Source organism: Carassius carassius, chromosome 29 (genome assembly GCF_963082965.1).
Source record: "Carassius carassius chromosome 29, fCarCar2.1, whole genome shotgun sequence".
Taxonomy (NCBI): Eukaryota; Metazoa; Chordata; class Actinopteri; order Cypriniformes; family Cyprinidae; genus Carassius; species Carassius carassius.
Window position 1 is genome coordinate 14,749,872 of NC_081783.1, and position 21,809 is coordinate 14,771,680.

A 21,809-nucleotide genomic window follows, 5' to 3' on the forward strand; every position below is an offset into this window, starting at 1 on the left:
ACCACTCCTACCTAAAACGACTCATTCTAACACACCCCCACATGTCTACATCACAATGTGGAAATATTTACATACCACAACCCGAATGTTCAAGCAAAGAAATAAGGTGTAACTTTAATTCTCTGTGTTGTCGCCGCCGCCATGTCGTGGAGTCGCTGTGTGTTTCGTCATGAAAGCGAAACTACTTAGTTTGGCCTTCCAAAGAGGACACAACTAGAAATCAGTGGTTAAGCTGTATTTACAACACTGTTCCAGGAACAGTTCAACCTAAATATTAAGATGTGTGCAGCGCATTTTACTGAGGACGGAGACTGTTTCCTGGGAGAGTAGCCTACAATGCCAGTGTCTGTTTCTATAAAGTGGGGCAGTTCCAACTATTCAAGGCCAGTCTGGCGCTTCTGACTCACAGCCTGTAAGTATGTTTTCAAATTTAAAGAATTTGCCACTGTTGATTCAATCACGAGTTTTGAGTAGAGAAGCACTTGTTGTTTTTTGTTTCTCTGATCACAAATCCAGACATGGTTTTATGTTTATGCAGCATGGTACGCAATGCATAAAAATAAAGTAATTATGTCCCCACTGGATGCAACAAATGCCTCATTTATAATGGGTTTTATTGGTTTTGTCTCGTTGCGCCAGGACACACGGGATCACATTATGGTGAGGGGCGTAACATTTCTGTCACATGCTTGAGGAATTCGTTTAAACACAACGTACTGGCCTCACCTCGCTTTTCAGAATGATGAGCTTTGTCAAATTTGACACGTTACAGAAAGGTGGGGCATAGATGAGCAACAATAATGTACATTATGTGCAAAATAATGTGATTTTTGAACCTTAAACCGCATAAATACATTGCATTACAATACATAAAACAATGTTTTTTTTTTGCAATGTCATATGACCCCTTTAAGTTTTACTTGTTTTTGACTAAATAACACCAAAAATTTAGGTTTTGCTGTACCTTTAAACTCACATGTAAATACCTTTGAGATAAGAACAGGGTACTTGATGTGTGTTTTCATGAAAAGATGGTTTTAAAGACTTAAGTTGCTTTAGAGTTCTCGACTAGAAACTTGCCTTCAAAAACCTTTTAATCATTACCATCTTCCCAGAGATTTGCATGAAGAAACAAACTAGCCGTAGAGTCTTTAGATATTACTCCAAACTGTCCTACATTTTAACATGTTGGTCTGTGCAGTGAAACGAACTGATAGGTTGTCTTGGCTTTCTTGACAAGTGCTTCCAACTCCAGTATCTATTTCCCCTGCTGCAGCCATTTGATGACAGCTAGCTAAACTACATGGTGATCACCATCCATCACAGGGGTCCATGGTTATAATTCTGTGTTCTATACCTCTGCTTTTCATTACTCTGACTTATGGAGTGAAAAGGGAGGCAGCATTGAACGATCCATGCTGTTAATTCTCTCGTCCGGTGCTCCTTTATACCCTGTTCTCTCCCATCATCAAAGTAATTACAGTTCCCGTTTTCCAAGCTGAAGGTGTAAAATTCAATCAGCAGTCAAGCAAATTTAAATCCCCAGCTCATGTAGAGGCAACAGAGCACACATTATTGATTGATCTGTCAAGCCCCTTTTTGCTTGCTGTAATGCTGCGTGTGCATAACTACATAGACATTCCCTTCCTATTCCCTTCATTTTCAAAACAATAAATTATGCACCTTGCAAAGTATAAAACAAGCAGTTTTTACTGCACTCGATCAGTATTTCAAGGGTTTTTGAATGTAAGTCCTGAGTTAAATGCTCTCTCAGGAACTTTTTTAAATTTACAAATATTTTATATTAAAATGATGTAACTATTGGGGGTTTTGTGTAATAGAAGGTAAAAATTTCCAAAATGATATTCAATAACATAAATTTTGATCATTTTGATCAAACAATCAAAAATACTGACAATACAAATCCATTATACTAATCAATAAAGTGGGGCTGGTATATATATATATATATATATATATATATATATATATATATATATATATATATATATATATATATATATATATATATATATATAAAAACAGAAATACAGTTTGGAGTAATATCTAAAGACTCTACGGCTAGTTTGTTTCTTCATGCAAATCTCTGGGAAGATGGTAATGATTAAAAGGTTTTTGAAGGCAAGTTTCTAGTCGTTTCTACAGCTGATCATAGCTGTATATGGATTGCCATTTTGAAATAAATTTAGTAGCAGTGCTACTGAAAGCGATTTTATTTATCCTTTGCTGAAATTTCCACGTCTTCATGGAGAGAGCGCGTCATTGTTGCTTAGCAACGACAGACGCCTCAGGAGCGCTTCTGCCCAAGCGCTTTGGAAAGAAGGAGAAAGCGGCGCGCCTAGCGTTTTCCATGCGTTTTTAGGCGCGATATGTGAACGGCCCCTTAAGCAGCGCATGCGCAGCTCGTGAACAGCTCTGTGAACTGTTTCATCCTGTAAAAAGAGAGTTACTCAAGATGTGACGGAGCATGTGACTTGTTGAATGTAGTGAACGAATACGGTCTTCTCGTAGGTGAAAGAGTTGAATGAACTGATACATATCGTTCATGAATGAAATGAATGAGAGTATACAGGGTCAGTCGGCCAAGCATGTAAATCTCGATCAGCAATCAGCAGATAGTACAAAGCGCAGTTATTGGTGCACACGCTTGTTTTCATATTTGGAATACAGAACATAACTCCACGATTAATCCCCGATAAAACCTTGTGCTTTATTAATCTGAACAATTTATTTAGACTATTTATTTAATGTGATCATGCACACATTTTAATAAAGCCAAATCAGTTTTGTCACATGTAAATACGTTCGTTGACTTAAGACATAACACACATAAGACACTCTTTTTCGCCAACTGCTGGCGTATTTGTGTAATATGAAGAAATGGTCACTGAACGAATCAGTGAATGAATCATTTTGGTGAACGAACTGAAAATCAACGAATCTCTTGAAAGAATAAAAATTCCCACCACTAAATTCCATGCAACATAAATGGATTTTAAAAAATGTTGTTTTTAGTGACCCGACCCGCAATAAAGTGTCAATTTCTTAACCCGCCCCAACACGACCCGCGGGTTATGAGACGACCTGCGCATCACTACTACACCAACCCTACACCTAACCCTCACAGGAAACTTTGTGCATTTGTAATTTCTCAAAAAAAAAACTATTTTTTGTAAAAATGGGGACATAGGTTATGTCCTCATAAGTCACCCTCTCCTTGTAAGACCTGTGTCATACCCATGTCATTATACAAAGTTGAGTCCTGATATGTCACAGAAACAAGAGCACACACACACACACACACACACACACACACACACACACACACACACACACACACACACACACACACACACACACACACACACAATTACTATAACTAAAAATAAAATGAAACCAAAATATATAAGAATAGTAGTATTAATAAGAAATAATACTTAGGCACTATCTAAGTTTTCTATATCAAGATTAAATAAATAATAATAGAAATTATGTCACTTGATGAGCTTGTTGTTATGGAGTGAGCAAAATGTTAAGTTTAAATCTTTCTCTTTTTTTAATATAACAAATACTGTTTTAGCAGCACACACATTATTATTATGAGTTATAGCAGTACAGTATTATACTGAACTCTAACAGCAAAGAGACTTGTCAGGAGCAGACTACTTGACCATATATATATATTAATGCTGACAGATAGCTCAAGTAAGAGGGGGTGGACAAGTATAACAGGGAGCTGGATGGAAAAATGTTCCCCAAAAGGTAACAACTCATTTTCAATGAAAAGGGTGAGCGTAACAGATTGGGCACAACCTTATGAAACTGCTGTGCAAGAAGTTGTGAAAGAAATGTACCATGCTGCCCTAAGCGATTGCCTAGCCCATGTCTGGAAATCTGTTTGATACTGTCCATCCCTATGAACTTCCAGAATAAAACAAAAGAACATGTTTGAGATTCAGAGATTTTCTTGCTTTTGCATCGTATGTGTCTGTTTGTGTGTGTATGTATGTATGTATGTATATATATATATATATATATATATATATATACACACACACACACACACACACACACACACACACACACACACACACACACACACACACACACACACACACAAGTCATCAAAGTTGTCCTAAAACCTGAAACTAAAATGTGTTTTTGTCTCAGGACAACGTTGATTGCTTTTTGTCTTTGTGAGCTAAACTGCATATTCACTGCATATAAGTAGTTGAAGCTAATGTTGTTGTATTGCTAAAATAAAATGCATTCATCTTCATCTCTCTCTCTCTCTCTCTCTCTCTCTCTCTCTCTGACAGATTCATTTAGAAGAGGTGTGGTGCTTGAGGTGTGGTTTTTGTTTCTTCCTGTGTACTGCACTGTATGTCTGCCAAGGCAAAAACAATGACTCATCCTGCATGTCCGGCAGCAACTTCCACTCCGTCAGCAGCCCCGATCCTCTCTCATTTCGCTCTCTCCTGTTACTCTGTTTTTCCAATATTCCTGCTCAGCTTACAGAAAAGGAAATATTACCGTCCTTCTCATTTGCAGGTATTACTCAGCATGATATTGAGAAAATGGAATATACTTGTGCCTTATTTCATTAAATTAAAAAAAGGAAAATCCATTTTTATTTTAAGCAGCATATTTTTAGAATCTACTTATTTATTTATTTTCTTTACAATAACAAAATATGCAATATAATTGAAGTTATACATCTATAAATATAATTGATAAATTATAAACACAAAGCTTCTTGCCCCTGTTTTTTATTTATTTATTTATTTTAATCCTTGCTAGCCAACTAAATAATTGTATTTTTGGTGACAAGCCATTAGAATTTGCAATAACAATGCAGAACACGTTACGGGACAACAAAACATTTAAGTTTGCAAACCATTAACACAATACTAGATCTCTTATTGTTTTATTATTATCATTATTATTATTATCGAGACCTTACTAAAAAAGTTACAGCACTTTCACTGGGGCAGTATCCTTTCAAAAAATTTTCAATATGTATACTTCACACATTAATATGTAATTTAGGCTACAAATATGTGCATTTTATATGTACTGTATAAATTAGTGTATTTTATTATTATTAATATTATATTATTATTAGTAGTAGTATTTTATTTATTTATTTTTTACAAAACCTAAGGACTAGTTGGAAGTATTTTCTGTTATTATCAACAAATGCAGCTGATGATAAGCTTGACTTTGTAACCTGAAACATTCCATTAAGAGGTTTTTACATACCTAAAATGAATACCCTCCACTTTTGTGAGATAAACTAAGCTATGTGCTATAAATTCCAAAACAGTTTGGCTCACATCCAACACAAAAGTGAAAAGCAAAACAGAGCCTGAAACGATTAACAAATGATCTATTCATAGAGCCCCTTTCAGTATATGTTTGTCTTAAAATTGTCTCTTCAGCGTGTCTGTGCTGCTGTTCTCTCAGAAGGAGAGCCTGTGAATCTGAGCCCATTACAGCTCTGTGCTGTTGATTTACTACAGTCCTGACTGCGAGTGCTGCACGCTTCTGTGTGTGCGGGCACGTGTTGCACTCCACTGATACATGGCCAGCTGTTTGCCCACGATAAGGCCTTTTGCGAAGAGAAGGAAGAACCATAGAGAATTCCATTAATCTAAGAAAAGCAGTGCTCTCTGCTTGTAAGCCATATCAGTATAGAAAGAAAACATCTTTCATAGGGTTAAATCTATGAAACTGAGTCATAGTTTAGATACTGATACATATAAGCAGACCTCACTGCGATTACACTGCAAATGTAATCTAGTTTGATAGTAATAGTCAGGGCCCAACACTAAGGATTTTATACTACTACTAACCTGAATAAACCAGTGCATGTTTATTTATTATTATTATTATTATTATTTTTTTTTAATGGCCCCAGCAATAATGTTATTGTTTTCATTGTCTTGATACATGTAACCTCTAATAAAAGAGGTTATGGCACCAAAAATTTGATCCGACAGCTTATTAATTGTAGTATATTATAGTACTTTGTATAATATATGTCTATATTGCTGGGAAATAAAATAAAATAAAATATTGATGACATGACAGCTTGGTGGTACATTTAGGACTTTATAATTTCCGCAAAGTGGAAAACAGAGACAGAATCACAGAATACAGTCAAAAAATGTAATTTACTGTATAAAGAAGAATGAATTACTAAATTTGAGGGGAAACATTTTTCATAGGGCCTTAAAATGTAATTTTTGTTAAACTTTTAAGAAATTGCTATTAAGCTGTCAGTTTCAAGATTTCAATTAATTAGACATACTTTTGTAATAAAATGTAATGTAAGCATATATATATATAATTCTGGCATTTTAACCTGTCTCTGTTTATAAGCTGATAGACATAAGCCACCGAGGCACATTTTATGTTGTGATTTGATTAACTTGACCTGTACTGTACAGTGGTAAGAAACATTTTGTCATGGATAGATGACATTCCTGCTACGATACTGACAGATAGCAGCTGAAGTGAGAGGGGGCTGAGAGGTATAGCACAGGAAGCTGCTCTGACAATGTTACTTTTTAGGTCACAGTTTATTTTCAATAAGTGGGGTGAGTGAAATGGGTACTATTCCTTGAAACTGCTGCGATGAATGATAATATGCGGATTGCACATCTAAAAGCAGACAGTCAAGAACATAGCCACCATAGGGAACTACTATATATCCTGTGCCAGGATCCAGCACTGTTAGTTAGGCTCAAGAAGCACTCTATAATACCTGGAGAAAGCTATCTATCAGGATTACCGATCATCTCTGAAACAGTTGCTTGGCTAGAGCACAAAGTACTTCTAGACACAATTGTTTTTGAGCCTCTGTGCCATAAATGCCATGAGAATAATAACTCCAGCATCTAATAAATATGCTGTGACATGCTCATGCTGACAGATTTGTTCTTTGAGTTAAGGAAATGTAAAGATGTTGATCTTTAAGCAGAGAAAAAGAAAGAACAGTAGAACAAGATTAAGATTTTTAATGTTTAATCTCAATCAATAATAATAATAAAAATAATAATAATAAATAATAATTGCACATTTTCCCATAATTAATCACAGTTAATTGGATATGATAATTATGATATATTTATATTATCATTGTAAGAATTTCAGAACCTCAGACACTTTGATATTCTAAAACATACAATAGACACACAGTGCATTAACATACAGACATCTGTTCCCACATCTACCTGAGAGAAAATGCAGAAAACACCTCTCACATATGCACTGGGTCCCCCTCATCCTCTTCCTTCCCTTCACCAAGCTCACTATGCCCATTACATAGCCAATTCAGAGATATCAAATTAATACAAGACATCAAATTCTCAAAGATGATAAGAGTAAAAGATGCATGCCTGACTTCAGAAAAATACATAATATGGAGTGAAGAGACACACACCTTATTTCGGGCTTCCTGTGAGTATTAGCATGGTTTGGGCATATTTCATAGTACTAGCCATAACCTCTGGTTAATGTCTCACTATATTCAAGTTGTTATATAATTAGGTTAATTATGGGGGGATAGGTAAAACACGATTGGAATAGCATATTTCACAGTGCTAGCCATAACCTCTGATTATTGTTTGAGCTTTAACTAAGTTGTTACATAGGTGACTGTAGGGGGCTAAACAGAACCACCACCATTTAAAAAATGACAAGCATGAGGCGGTCTATTAAACAGTTAGTCATAACCTCTGACTAATGATCAGACTGGAGAGTTTGTGATTGTGGGATACATGTACATCGGCCGGCATGATACACCCTGAGCGACATAGATTCCTAATGAACGAGTAAATATAAGATAATAACTGTAATAATCAAAACTCCATAATCATCGGGAAGAAGGAGGTGGGAACCGGCGGACAATCAAAATGAAACTTTAATACTCAAAATAAACACAAAACAGCGCATCAGCCCCTCGCGGACGACTGATGCGCACAAATAAAAACCAAAACATAAAATAAAGCCCAGGCCTGGTCCTTACTCGTCCTTCACTGTCGTCGTTGTTTTATATCCTTCCATCTCCTCCGTGGGACTCAAGACCGGTGGGTCGAATAGGTGTCGTTCATTTCCCAATCACTCCACCGGCCTCGCTCATTCCCACGTCCATCGGCCCCGCCCCACTCGTCACAATAACAATAATTAGAGACAGACAATCAACCAATTTGACTTTCAACCTAAATTTGAGGTCATACTAAAATGGAGTCTTATGAACTTAAAATGAATAACTTTGGGTGCTGAAAAGACCAAACACGAAAGAAATCTTCAGCCAGCACCGGATACCTTACTTTAACCGAGTGCGCGGACCTTACAGCATCATTTTACGTTGAACGATTTTAAATATTTGTATAATGGCATTTTTTAACCACCTTCTTTGATTTGAGAGGTCATCTCAATAATTTTCCAAACTGATGAGACAAACCAGCCTAAAAATTTGACTTTTAAAAGTTTTTGTGATCATAACAACAAACAATGCAGCATCAATAATGGCAAATATAATATAGTGAAATGTTTGCAAGCTATATAGTGCTTGCAAGCACACAAGAATACACAATTACTTTTGCATAGCCACATAATGGTGCATTACTAGCATATGGCTTACTAGACCTTGCTAACCCCCAAAAGTAAAAATACTATTTCCTGAAAATAAAGAAGGTTTTGTCACGTTCACACATATAGGCCTAATGGTTGAAGCTTTTGAAAAAAAAACAAAAAACAGTTGATTGAAATAAAATGAAGACATGAAATACTAAGACTATTTGTATTTCTTTTTTCTTTTTTGTGTTTTGTTCTTGTGTGCTGTTTATGCAGATCCTGGAAAGCAATCCAAGGTTTTTTGAGTGTTCTAGCTGTAAATAAATTTAATTTCTGTCTGCCATAATGGCCCTGAAGTTAGAACCAAATGCACTGTCTTTCTCAGTCTGATAATGCCTTAAAAGTTTTAGGACATATTGTCTTTCAGGTGTTATATTTCCAGTTGATGTGTTTAAAAGGCCAGGCTCAGTCAGCCCTAATGGATACAAACCTGATAAAGCCACATTAAACATTTGAAAGATGGCTCACTGTTTCTTTGCAAAAATAATAATAATAAAAGAAAATGCTGTAGAATCAATAGAAAGTCAGTAGCACTATCAAAAGCTTTTAAATCATGGATATATGGATAGATATTAGTCTATTCATCAATCTACTGTCTAATTGCATATTATATCTTCTTTCTTTTTTGCCACATAATGTTTAATCTAAATGTCATAACTGGAACATCCGTCACACTTTAATCACATTGTTTTGCAGTGTAATCACTCTATGATTGGAGGCCCTTAAAAAGACCAGAGAAATCAATAATGCCACCAAGTACACATGAACAGAACAGCTTTTACACAAGTCCTGAATCTGATCTCTTTTCTCATCTGCAATTGTGTGCTCATGCCAGCATGTTTTTATCTGACTGCCATCAGAGACAGAACTTTGGGTGTAATGATTCAGGGATATTTATGGTCTTTGTATCCTGTCCTGGATAAGCTTACTCTCCTCACGCTAATCTGGTTAAAGAAGCAGAGCACGTGGATGATCTAGCTGGCTAAACGAGGACCTCTAGATGTGAAGGCCTGCTGTTTGCTACACCTGTGACTTCTAATCATGTACGACTGAATGGAATGCACAAATGGAATATCAAAGAAAAATTAACAATGACTAAACTTCATTAAGAACAACAACTCAAAAACTATTAATAATGCTGAAAAAAAAATTATATATATATATATATATATATATATATATATATATATATATATTAGTGGTGGGCATAGATTAATTTTTTAAATCTAGATTAATCTCACTGTGATCTTGAAATTAATCTAGATTAATCTAGATTAAAATGGCTCATTCGAATTCTGCCGAAGGCATTCAGAATATGTATGCTACCCAAATAAAATTGACAAACAGTAAGTCTTTGAGAAGGGGTTTATCAAGCTAGGAGGTGCATTAGAAAAGGGGCTCATCTCCTTTTTCCAAAATGCATCACAAACTGCTTGAAAAAGCTGTAAACTAATTCAACATTGCACAAGGTGCAAACAACCTTACGCCTGCTTCACACATAATCTGTCTGCAGTGCGTATGCATTGCATATTTTTTTACGCACCCATGTTAACAGATTCCAGTTGCGTTCCAGGAGCGTTGCGTCTGCAGCAGTGCAGCGATCGTTTACGTACCGAGTAGCGGACTGCAAACGCGTCCTGTGTGAAAGCACATCGAGTCCGTGCTGCACCATACGTAACGCACACGGACTGCATACGCACTGCAGACGGAGTATGTGTGAAACAGGCGTGAGCAGGGCCGTAGCTGGGGTCAGCGGGGCCCCGGTGAAGGTTGTACCAGTGGGCCCTGTTTGAAATTGTTTAATTTGTATGTTTTATTTATTTTGTGCTACTTCCACAATGTTTAAGTTTTTAGGTGTCAAGGTACAGAAACCAAATAATTAAATGTAAAATAGCACTGGATAGTCTTCAATGTAAAAATGAAATATACAATCAAACCTACATTTATTCAGACACCTTCAACATTTCTCACATTATTACAGTTTTGTTATATATATATCAAAAATTATATCTGGTGTCTGAATAATTTTTGGTTTGACTGTTAAAACTACAAAGTAATTCAGTCAAGAGCAGTGAGTGATTTTCATTTTCATTTTCTTGGATTAACATTACCCACTGCGCAATGTGACGTCGTAGTGACGTCATTTTCATGTAATTTTTGGATGTCCAAATTTGGTCCATTGAAGGGGTTGTTTTGTAACGCCAGGCGACGTCTTTTTTCGACGTCATCCGCACGTCATTTTTCGACGTCTTCCGCACGTCATTTTTCGACGTCCATCCACAAAAGTTTGTTTACAATAAATCACACACACACACACACACACACACACACACACACACACTTTACCTGGGACTCGAACTCGTGATCATCTGCTCCACGTGCCAATGCTCTACTGTTTGAGCTACAGCATCAGACTTGTATGCGTTTCCAGTTATCAGTCTAAATGTTGAACAATGATTATTAAATCAAACAATCGATCGAGTGATTTGAGGGTGAGAGAGTGAGATAATTTCTGATTATCGCGTTTAGGCTAAAAATAGGTTCGGCGCTTGGAACATAAGATCACGAGCATCTTGCAGTACATTTTAAATGTTTTAAATATAATATTTTAAATATTTCAAAAATATATTACATTTTAAATATAGCGATTTAGAAACGTGGATGGAGCAGTGAATAGGTTCATTACACAGCAAAATGACATGACAAACTCGCGTTTTGGAAAAGAGCTCTTCATTTGTAAATTAAAAAAATTATAATAATCATGTAAATTTCCTGCACCTGTCATAGACGTCCAAATGACGTCTAAAAAATTACCCAGTTCAGGTCCAATGTTGAACGTAAATATGACGTCCAAGTTGGGTCATGGTTGGACGTCCAAATAGTGGACCTAGTTTGGACGTCGAAAAAAATTACCCAGTTCAAAAGTCCAATGTTGAACGTCTATATGACGTCCAAGTTGAGTCATGGTTGGACGTCCAAATAGTGGACCTAGTTTGGACGTCGAAAAAAATTACCCAGTTCAAAGGTCCAATGTTGAACGTCAATATGACGTCCAAGTTGGGTCATGGTTGGACGTCCAAATAGTGGACCTAGTTTGGACGTCGAAAAAAATTACCCAGTTCAAAAGTCCAATGTTGAACGTCTATATGACGTCCAAGTTGAGTCATGGTTGGACGTCCAAATAGTGGACCTAGTTTGGACGTCGAATAGATGTCCAGAATTGGTCATGGACCGACGGACCCAATATAGACATGATCTGCACGTCTATCCGACGTCCAATGTTTAGTGGGTACAGCAGCCAGTAGCTAAATTAGGCGCGGTCACTTTAAGAGACGATGAACGCATCTAATATAATAAACATCCCATTTTTTTACTTTCACTTAAGAAATAACTGACAGTTTTTTCGAGCATAATTTCCAAGGTGGATATTTTGACATATTTTGTATGTGTTTGTCGGCACAAGAGCAAAACTAAGCAGATTCGGTGTTCAAGCGTTTTGAGACGCCTTTCTCTGCGTGAGCCCTGAACACCAGAACACCGCGAGTACTGAATTAGGCTCTCTCACATCTTTTTGTTTGTTCAAACTGTGATTTGTATTTGTTCGCTCAGGTGCAGGAGGGACTTCGAGGAGAACTTCGCAGAAGAGAGCTCGGTTCAGTGTCGCTGTCCGTGATACATGGCTCTCGATCTCTCTTGTGCGCACCAAACACAGCACGCGAGTAACCAGCTACTCTGTTCAGCTTTTCTGCGTCTTGTTTTTGGATGCATTAATGTTTAAATCGACAAGCGGTAAGGCTTAAAAACACATGAAAAAGATAAGCTTTCGTGACGATGCGCAGCAGTGGCCCGTCAACTGTCCTGAGAATCTTTTTAGGCTGGCCTCAGCCATATGAATGCAATGGCCATGTCAGGAGAAAGCAGGCTGGATTCAGATGCGGGTAAACTCAAGGCTTTATTCGAAACTGAGGAGAAGAGTCACGGTTCACAGGTTACACTCGCAGTGACAGGATGAGTAGCAGATGAGTCACGTTTCACAGGTTTCACTCGCAGTGACAGGATGAGTAGCAGATGAGTCACGTTTCACTCGCAGTGACAGGATGAGTAGCAGATGAGTCACGTTTCACAGGAGTACGTATAACCGCCGGACCGGAGGGATGAACAGCTGGAAGCTACTAGGAGCTCAAGGCTTGTAAGAACAAGGGCAGAGGAATCAACTAAACACACTGGAGCCTGAGGACAAGACACGACAAGGTGAGTTCAAAGAGCTGCTAGACGATCGGAGCTATTGGTATGAATAACAACAGTCTGACAATAGACAGAGAAACATAGGGAATAATAAAGGGGAAAAAATTAGAAGGACATAGAGAACAGGTGGCGAGCAATTAAGGTTAACAACGGGGAAACAAGGGAGGCGGGGAAAACACAAACAGGCAGACGCGGTGAGCTGTCAAACCATCCCAACACACACACACCCACACCAAAAAGACAGGTGATTAGCCCCGAAACCCGACAGGCCAATCAGAGACATTCAGATGAGTCATCTCTGAAACTATGTGTTATGTTCACTTTCTCACTGACTGAATTATCTAGATAGATTGAATGAAAATGTTATTTGATAATGTAGCCTAAATGTTCTTTACTCTCTGCAAAATTAAAGCGTGGTGAACTGGTTCAAGAAGAACCGGTTAAATCGAATGATTCGTTCGCGAACCGGATATCACTAAACTGCAGTGTTTTGAACGGTCTCACAACAGACTAGGAAGAGAAGACAATGCTGAATAAAGTCGTAGTTTTTGCTATTTTTGGACCAAAATTTATTTTCGATGCTTCAAAAAATTCTAACTGACCCTTTGATGTCACATGCACTACTTTGATGATGTTTTTCTTACCTTTTTGGACATGGACAGTATACCGTGCACACAGTATACCGTTTCAATGGAAGGACTGAGAGCTCTAGGACGAAATATAAAATATCTTAAACTGTGATTTTTGGGTGAACTAACCCTTTAAGTAAAAAGTTGGGTTTAGTCTACTTTGCCCAACACCATTTATTGATCAAATAACGATCTATAAATGTGCAAAACACATTTATAAGCTATACATATTTGAGAATCGAGATATTTCCTAACATAGTTAACATGTTTGGAAATAATTTGAATAAAAATGAAAAAATAAATTAATAAAAAAAACATAATCCTATATCATTTTTGTGTGATAGAGGATTACATTACACACAAGTGTCCCCCCCCAAGTGTCCTCTCAAAAATCATGAGTGCATGACACTACTGGTTTGGTTAACTGACCTTAATAAAACAAGTGTATATATATATATATATATATATATATATATATATATATATATATATATATATATATATATTGTGACGCGTGTCCCGAGGCCTCATCAGCGTCACCCTGGAAACGCACGAGGAGCATCTGAAACCCTCTTCACTGGCCGATCGGTCACGGCTGCCGACAATCAAGCGGCGACTACATAAGCCGCTGCCACTGATGCACAAGTGAGTGATCACTCCAGAAGACTGGATGCTAACGCTGTTCTCCGTGTTCCCTTGCAGAAAGCTCGTGACCGATCAGCACCCCCTATGCACGGACACGCCGCACCTGGGACACCACCACGATCAGCGCACCAGCACTTCCAACTCTTGAACAATGAACTCTCTCAAATAAATCCACCCTCCGGGGCCTTACCTTGCACTCCTTGCTGTCGTGTGATTCTTCACCCCGCGACACTGGTGGAGAATGCGGGCAGAAGCGTCAAGAGTCACCGACAGCCGCCTCACTTAAAAAAAAAAAGAAAAAAAGAAAAAAAGAATATTATTATTTTGTTACCTCATCGCTGCTTCTTTTCTCCCTTTCCCCATGCAGGCGGGCGCTCCTCCCCTCATCATGGAAGAACTTATTAAACACCTCACCGAGGTCAGCATCCGCCAGCAACAAATTGCTGAACACCTCGCAAGCCGTCAAGGGGAGACGGAACGCGAGCTCGCCGCCCTCCAGGCAGGCCGACACGCCCTACCGCCTGATCCCCGTGTCCAGGCCGCGCAGCTGATACCCAAAATGACCGCCCATGATGACGTAGAGATGTTCCTACAGATGTTTGAGAAAGTCGCCATCCGAGAGCGTTGGGAACGCCCGGGCTGGGCACGGCTGCTCGCACCCCTCCTGACCGGCGAAGCACAGCGCGCCTACTTCTCCCTCCCACCCGAGGCCAGCGAGAACTACGAGAAACTGAAGCAGGAAATCCTGGCTCAGGTGGGATTGTCACCGATTGCGGCGGCCCAACTGTTCTTTGACTGGGAATAAAACGCACGATCCCCAGCCCGGGCCCAAGCGGCAGAAATCTCCCGGCTCGCATGGCACTGGCTGCTCGCCGGGGATCCCACCACTAGCCAGGTGGCGGAGCGCGTGGTCGTCGTCCGGTTCTTGCGCGCACTACCCCGTCCCCATTGTCAAGCGTCAGGAATGCGGAATCCCACTACTCTCGGCGAGCTGGTGGAAGCCGTCGAACTGGCGGATGCGGCCCAACGACGGGAGGCTGGGAAGCGAGCGCCGCCATTTCCCCGGAGGGTGGTCCAGGAGCGACGCACGCCGGAGGGCGCCTCGCGACCAGTGAGTAGGCTGGCGGCTCCCACTCTCCAGGATGAGCCCATGCCCACCGAACCACCCCGCCCTTCCATGCGGACGTGGCTGTATCGTCCACCACGCCCCGCCCGGAGGGGCCCCACAAGCCAACGTGAAGGTAAATGGCCACCCATTGGAAGCTGTCCTGGACTCCGGGAGCGCGGTCAGCCTCGTCCACCCCACTGTCTTGGCCCCCCGTCCGGAGTCTAAAGCCCGACTGGCCATCACGTGTGTCCACGGGGACACCCAAGAGGTGGCGGCATGGCGGGTCACCATTTCAGCCGCCCCAGGATCTTGGCCGCTTGAGGTGGGGATCGTCACGGACCTCCCGGTGCCGATGATCCTAGGAAGGGATTGGCCCGGATTTGACCGCCTCCTCCTCGCCGCCACCCAGCCTGCCAGCCCCTGTGGGAGCCGCCGAAGACCCCTCCGGAAGAAGGGGGACCTACGTCGTCCCGTGCTGCTGGCCTCTGACAGTGCTAGAGAGGGTGAGTCCCCAAGTGTCCCTAACCTATATCTTGATGTCTTCCAGCAGGTGTCAGGAGAGGGCGGCTTCAGCAAGGTCCAGCACGAGGACGACCGGTTGAAACACTGTTGGGCCCAGGTCTGGGTCGTCGAGGGGAAGGAGGTCCGGCCAGGGCCCCACCCGGTCCCACACTTCATCGTCAGGAAAGGCCTGCTCTATTGTGTTGCACCGCGAAGGGGGGAGGAAAAAACCCTGCTGGTAGTGCCTCGGGCGAAGACGGAGACGGTGATGGAGCTGGCCCACTCACATCCTATGGCCGGCCACCTCGGGGTCCAGAATACCATCCAACGGATTCGGGATTGCTTCCACTGTCCCGGCCTGGACGCCGAGGTGAAGAGGTTCTGCCAGGCATGCCCGACCTGCCAGCGGACGTCGCCACGGACCCCTGCCCTCAGCCCGCTGATTCCACTACCCATCATTGAGGTGCCCTTCGAGCGAATCGGGATGGATCTCGTTGGGCTGCTGCCGAAGTCCACCCGGGGACACGAGCACATCCTCGTGATAGTCGACTACCCCGCCCGGTACCCCGAGGCTATTCCCCTACGGAAGGCCACCGCCAAGGCCATTGCCCAGGAGCTGTTCCTCCTCTATAGCCGAGTCGGCATCCCCGCTGAGATTCTGACCGACCAGGGGACCCCCTTCATGTCCCGGCTGATGGCGGACCTCTGTCGACTCCTCAAGGTAAAGCAGCTCCGGACCACGGTATACCACCCTCAGACGGACAGCTTGGTCGAACGGTTTAATCAGACCCTCAAACAAATGCTGAGACGTGTGGCCGCTGAAGATAGACACGATTGGGACCAAATGCTGCCCTACATCCTCTTCGGCATCCGAGAGGTCCCGCAGGCGTCCACCGGTTTCACCCACTTCGAGCTCCTGTTTGGGCGGCAGCCCCGGGGCCTCTTGGATGTCGCAAGAGATGCGTGGGAGCAGCAGCCAGCCGGCCACCGGTAGTCGATCGAGCACGTCCGTCTGATGCGGGAGAGGATCGACAGAGTGATGCCCTTGGTTCGGGAACACCTCAGTCAAGCGCAGCGGGCCCAACAACGCCACTACGATTGGGCGGCGCAGCCACGGGAGTTCCGGCCAGGAGACCACGTCCTGGTCTTGGTCCCCAACGCGGCTTGCAAGTTCTTGGCCACCTGGCAAGGGCCGTATACCGTGACCGAGAAGGTGGGCCCGGTCACCTACAGGGTGCGTCAGCCCGGGCGAAGACGGGAAAGCCAGTTGTACCATATCAACCTGTTAAAAAAGTGGATTGGAACCCGGACCCAGCTCTCCGGCCTTGCCACCTCCTCTCCCGTGGTTATGGACATGGAGCCCCAACTGTCCGCCGCCCAGAAGACGGAGCAGCAGCACCTGGACCGGACCCTCCCGTTCGGCCTGCACGGGGCGCCGGCAACCTTCCAGCGTATGATGGACATCCTCCTGCGGCCCCATCAAGCCTATGCTGCCGCCTACCTGGACAATGTCGTTGTCCACTCCGAGCGGTGGGAGGACCACCTAGAGCGGCTCCGGAGGATGTTAGGAGAACTGCGGAGGGCTGGACTTACGGCCAATCCCCGGAAGTGCCACCTCGCCCGTACCGAGGCCAAGTATCTGGGGTTCCAGGTGGGCCGCGGCCTGATTAAACCCCAGCAGAAGAAGGTAACAGCCATCCTCTGAGCACCACGTCCCAGCTCCAAGACACAGGTACGGGCCTTCCTGGGGTTGGCAGGGTATTACCGTTGCTTCATACCTAACTTCTCCTCCTTAGCAGCCCCCCTGACAGACTTGACCAGAAAGGGGCAGCCGGAGAAGCCATCCTGGGGCCCTGCGGAGGAAGAGGCGTTCCGTCAGATCAAGACAGCCCTCACGTCGGAGCCAGTCCTGCAGGCCCCAGACTTTAACTGTCCCTTTCTGTTGCAGACAGATGCCTCAGACACAGGATTGGGAGCCGTCCTCTCCCAGGTCCAGGACGGCCGGGAACATCCAGTAATCTACATCAGCCGGAAGCTGACCCCCACGGAACAGCGCTATGCCATGGTAGAGAGGGAGGCGTTGGCCGTCAAGTGGGCAGTCCTGGAGCTGAGGTATTATCTATTGGGAAGGAATTTTACCTTAATTACTGACCATGCCCCTTTGCAGTGGATGGCCCGGGCGAAAGACCCGAGGCCTCATCAGCGTCGCCCTGGAAACGCACGAGGAGCACCTGGAAACCTCATCACCGGCCGATCGGTCACGGCTGCCGACAATGCACAAGTGAGTGATCACTCCAGAAGACTGGATGCTAACGCTGTTCTACGTGTTCCCTTGCCGAAAGCTCGCGACCGATCAGCAACCCCTACGCACGGACACGCCGCACCTGGGACACTACCACAATCAGCGCACCAGCACTTCCAACTCTTGAACAATGAACTCTCTCAAATAAATCCACCATCCAGGGCGTTACCTTGCACTCCTTGCTGTCGTGCGATTCTTCACCCCGCGACTATATATATATATATATATATATATATATATCTAGTGGTTATTAAATATGTCTTTCAACTTTAACAATCTTTTTATAACAATACAAAGTTCTGATTTTTCATGATTGGTTAAGAGGATTATGCATAAAAACTGCATTTAAATTAATTGCATGACCTGCACTTAGGATAAGACAGAGGGACAGTTTGGAGGAGGATGATGTCCATTCCAATCCTGTGCATTGCAATGGCCCACAAATCAGAAAGACTAAAGACTTACCCTTACTGGTGTGACAAAGGAGACAGCAATAAAATCAAATGGTGCAATCTAGATTTAGTGTGCCAGATTGTACCAAATGGGCTTAAAAAAAACAGCCTATAAAAAACAGACTTAAAAAAAAAATAATTAAAAACTATCTAAAAAGGACAGAGTGGAGCAATTCTCTGACAAATAATCACTCCCACAAGAGCTTTAAATACCAACATCTGTCTGTGACAGCTCAATGTTTGAGAATGAATCACATACAACAGGGAGGTATATGTTGAATTACACAAACACAAATTCTGCAGTTTTTGAGTCAGATCTAACTCTTTATTTTCCTCATGCAGGTGACATTTTGAATCTCAACCCAGATTAATGTCTGTGAGGTATGTTGAAATTAAGAAAAAAAGGTGTATTATTATTATTGTTGTTGTTGTTATATTACCATTATTTTACACTTGGCAAATATCCCATGATTTGTTATGCACTTAATAGAATTAATAATGAAAATTGAGTATTAAATCGGAAAGGAATGCAAAATGAAATTTTTTGTTATCTTGTGTGTTTATCCTGGAAGATTGCAAGTTTATTTGTTTTTAAAATGGATTTTGTACATTTTTATCTTTTTTTTTAATACACAATTAATTTACATTTATACACAGAAGTTTATTCACTACTACTACTATTGTCAAAGACAAAAACCATGCATATTTTACAAAATATAAGTTAGCTCAGCTCTTTGGAGGTATGGTACAGTTATGTGCTGCACCCTGATCAGTAAGTGAGTTGTCTCTCCACACCACTGCAGCTAAGTGCTTCTTTGAATCTGATGGGGGAGACTCCTGCTGTGTTGTCAAAGTCAATGCCATAGCACTTTAGATGTCCCAAAGACAATTTATGGCCAGCAGGCGAAGTTATGATCACTATCCCAATAGGCAACGACACAGCGTTCCATTTTCTATCACTCCTCTTTCTTTGGGTCTGCCTGCCTTTCACTTCCTCTCTCACTCTCCAGATCGCACTGCCAAAATCTGTAATGTGTCAGTCACGCATGGCATGACTGAATTCATAGTGCAGAGTGATACTGGTTTGCCATCAGAGCCTTACTTTGAAGAGATTCTGTTAGTAATTCTGCCTTCCAACCAGTCATGTGAAACATGGGTTTTCCAAGAGGAGTGCAAAGATAAGCATCAACTGCAATTCATAAAAACCGAAACTGATAAAAAAATAATAATTGGACACTGGGATCAGTCCATTAACCCATGAGTTCTCAAACAATGTAAATGAAAGAAAAAAATTCTTAATTCATAAATAAAAATTTATTTTACATTGTTTGATTACTCCTTGTGGATTATTTTTAATTATTTCGTTTTATTATTATAGTTTATTGTTTTTTTATATATTTATTTAAGTTGTCATTATGGTTCTAAACTATGAAGTTGACAGCTTGCTTTGCCAACTGACATTAAGATATATATATATATATATATATATATATTCTGTTCAATAGTTTGTGATGACAGTCTATATTCAGTTTTATGCATATCTTGTGACTTAAACCATTGCGGCTTCATACTAATTGAGCTGCAGAGTGTGACGAGAGAAACCCAACAGCAGAGACCCAGAAATACTTGTTGGAAGAGGAATTGTTGCAGACTAGTGCTGTGGCTTAAATTTGCCTTGTGCCTGACTACAAACACAAACTTTGCTTTGATTTAAAATTCTAAGATTATCTAAAGGATAAACAAAATTTAAGCTGAGACTCTATATTATTCTTGTGCTTATTAAATTTCAAAATTTTTCAAACACTAAAAGTAAAATGTGTAGATTCCTGGGTTGACACTCACAAGTCCAGGGTAAGTATACAGCATGCTGCTAACATTCCCACCACCTCTACTCCGTGTGTTTCTCTGCACAGGCCCTGTGAACCCAGGACGCGATCTTCCCAGGCCTCCTTCACTTCGGCGCTGGGACATCACGCACCCTGGGTGCACTAGCAATGGAAACGCGATCCGAGTGCCAGGGTGAGGACCTCTCCCCCTCTGCCGCCTCTGGTCTTTGAGATCTCCACCCGGAAATACACATGAACTACACAAAATGACTAGCAATATGGGCACTATCTTCTCTAACACATTAGAAGTTGTTGCCTCCATTAAACTAAAAAAGGTTAGATAAAAACGTATTGTGCCATGGTACAATGGCAATACCCATTCTCTCAAGAAAGAAACTCGTAATCTTGAATGCAAACGGAGCAAAACTAACTTGGAGTTGGTTTTAAGAATTTCATGAAAAAGTATGTACAGCTATAGACTGGATCTAAAAACTGCCAGGGATGAGCATATCCATAAACTCATAGAAAATAATCAAAACAATCCCAGGATTGTATTTATGTGTCTACAGTAGTTTACAGGGATGTGCTGTCATTCTGTTTATTATTTTCATATACTGACTATTTGTCCTGCCTCAGGTTTTATTTCTTTTTGATGCCCAGTGTTATTTGATTGATTGATGGATATTTTGTTTTTAAAAGAAGTATCTAAAAAAAAAAAGATCACAAAATGATCAAAAATATGGCTGAAAACCATACAATAGTGAAATATTATTACAATTTAAAACACTGTTTTTTTATTTTAATATAAATTCTGAAAAAAATAAAGCTGAATTTTCAGCAATAACACTGATTGACAAAATGATTTTTTTTAATTGCTCATCATGCAGAAGATGTTCTTCAGTGCTATTGTAACCTTGGAAAACCTGTAGACTCGAGTTGTTGTTTTTGTGTCTGCACAATTATTATTATTTTTTTTAATTATTACTATTGGCACATTTCTCATCTTATCAGCATGAAATTGAAGATAAATGTCCACATATATCAATATCCATTATGTGAGGATGGGGGGAAAAATCCACTTGAATAAGCTGAGCTGATAGAGGCACAGCAACAACATAGGAAAAAAGTTTAATTGAATGTTTATTGTCTAACTATTGCAGCAGGGGATCTTAGTGACCAACACAGCGAGACACCGATAATGGGTTTTGTCTTTTCCCAAGAGACACAATAAAGCTTTACCGAGCCGTCCCATTTCCTCATGTCTCCCCTTCTTTGTCTCTCTGAGCGAGGACCATTCAAACACAGAGGGTCCACATTATGTGACCAATCAATTAAACCCTGAATGAGGCAGAGTGCTTACTTCTGTCAGAGCTTCAGAATAGTCTCATAGGTACACATTCCCATACAAACACTTGAATGTATTCATCATTGTCCCTT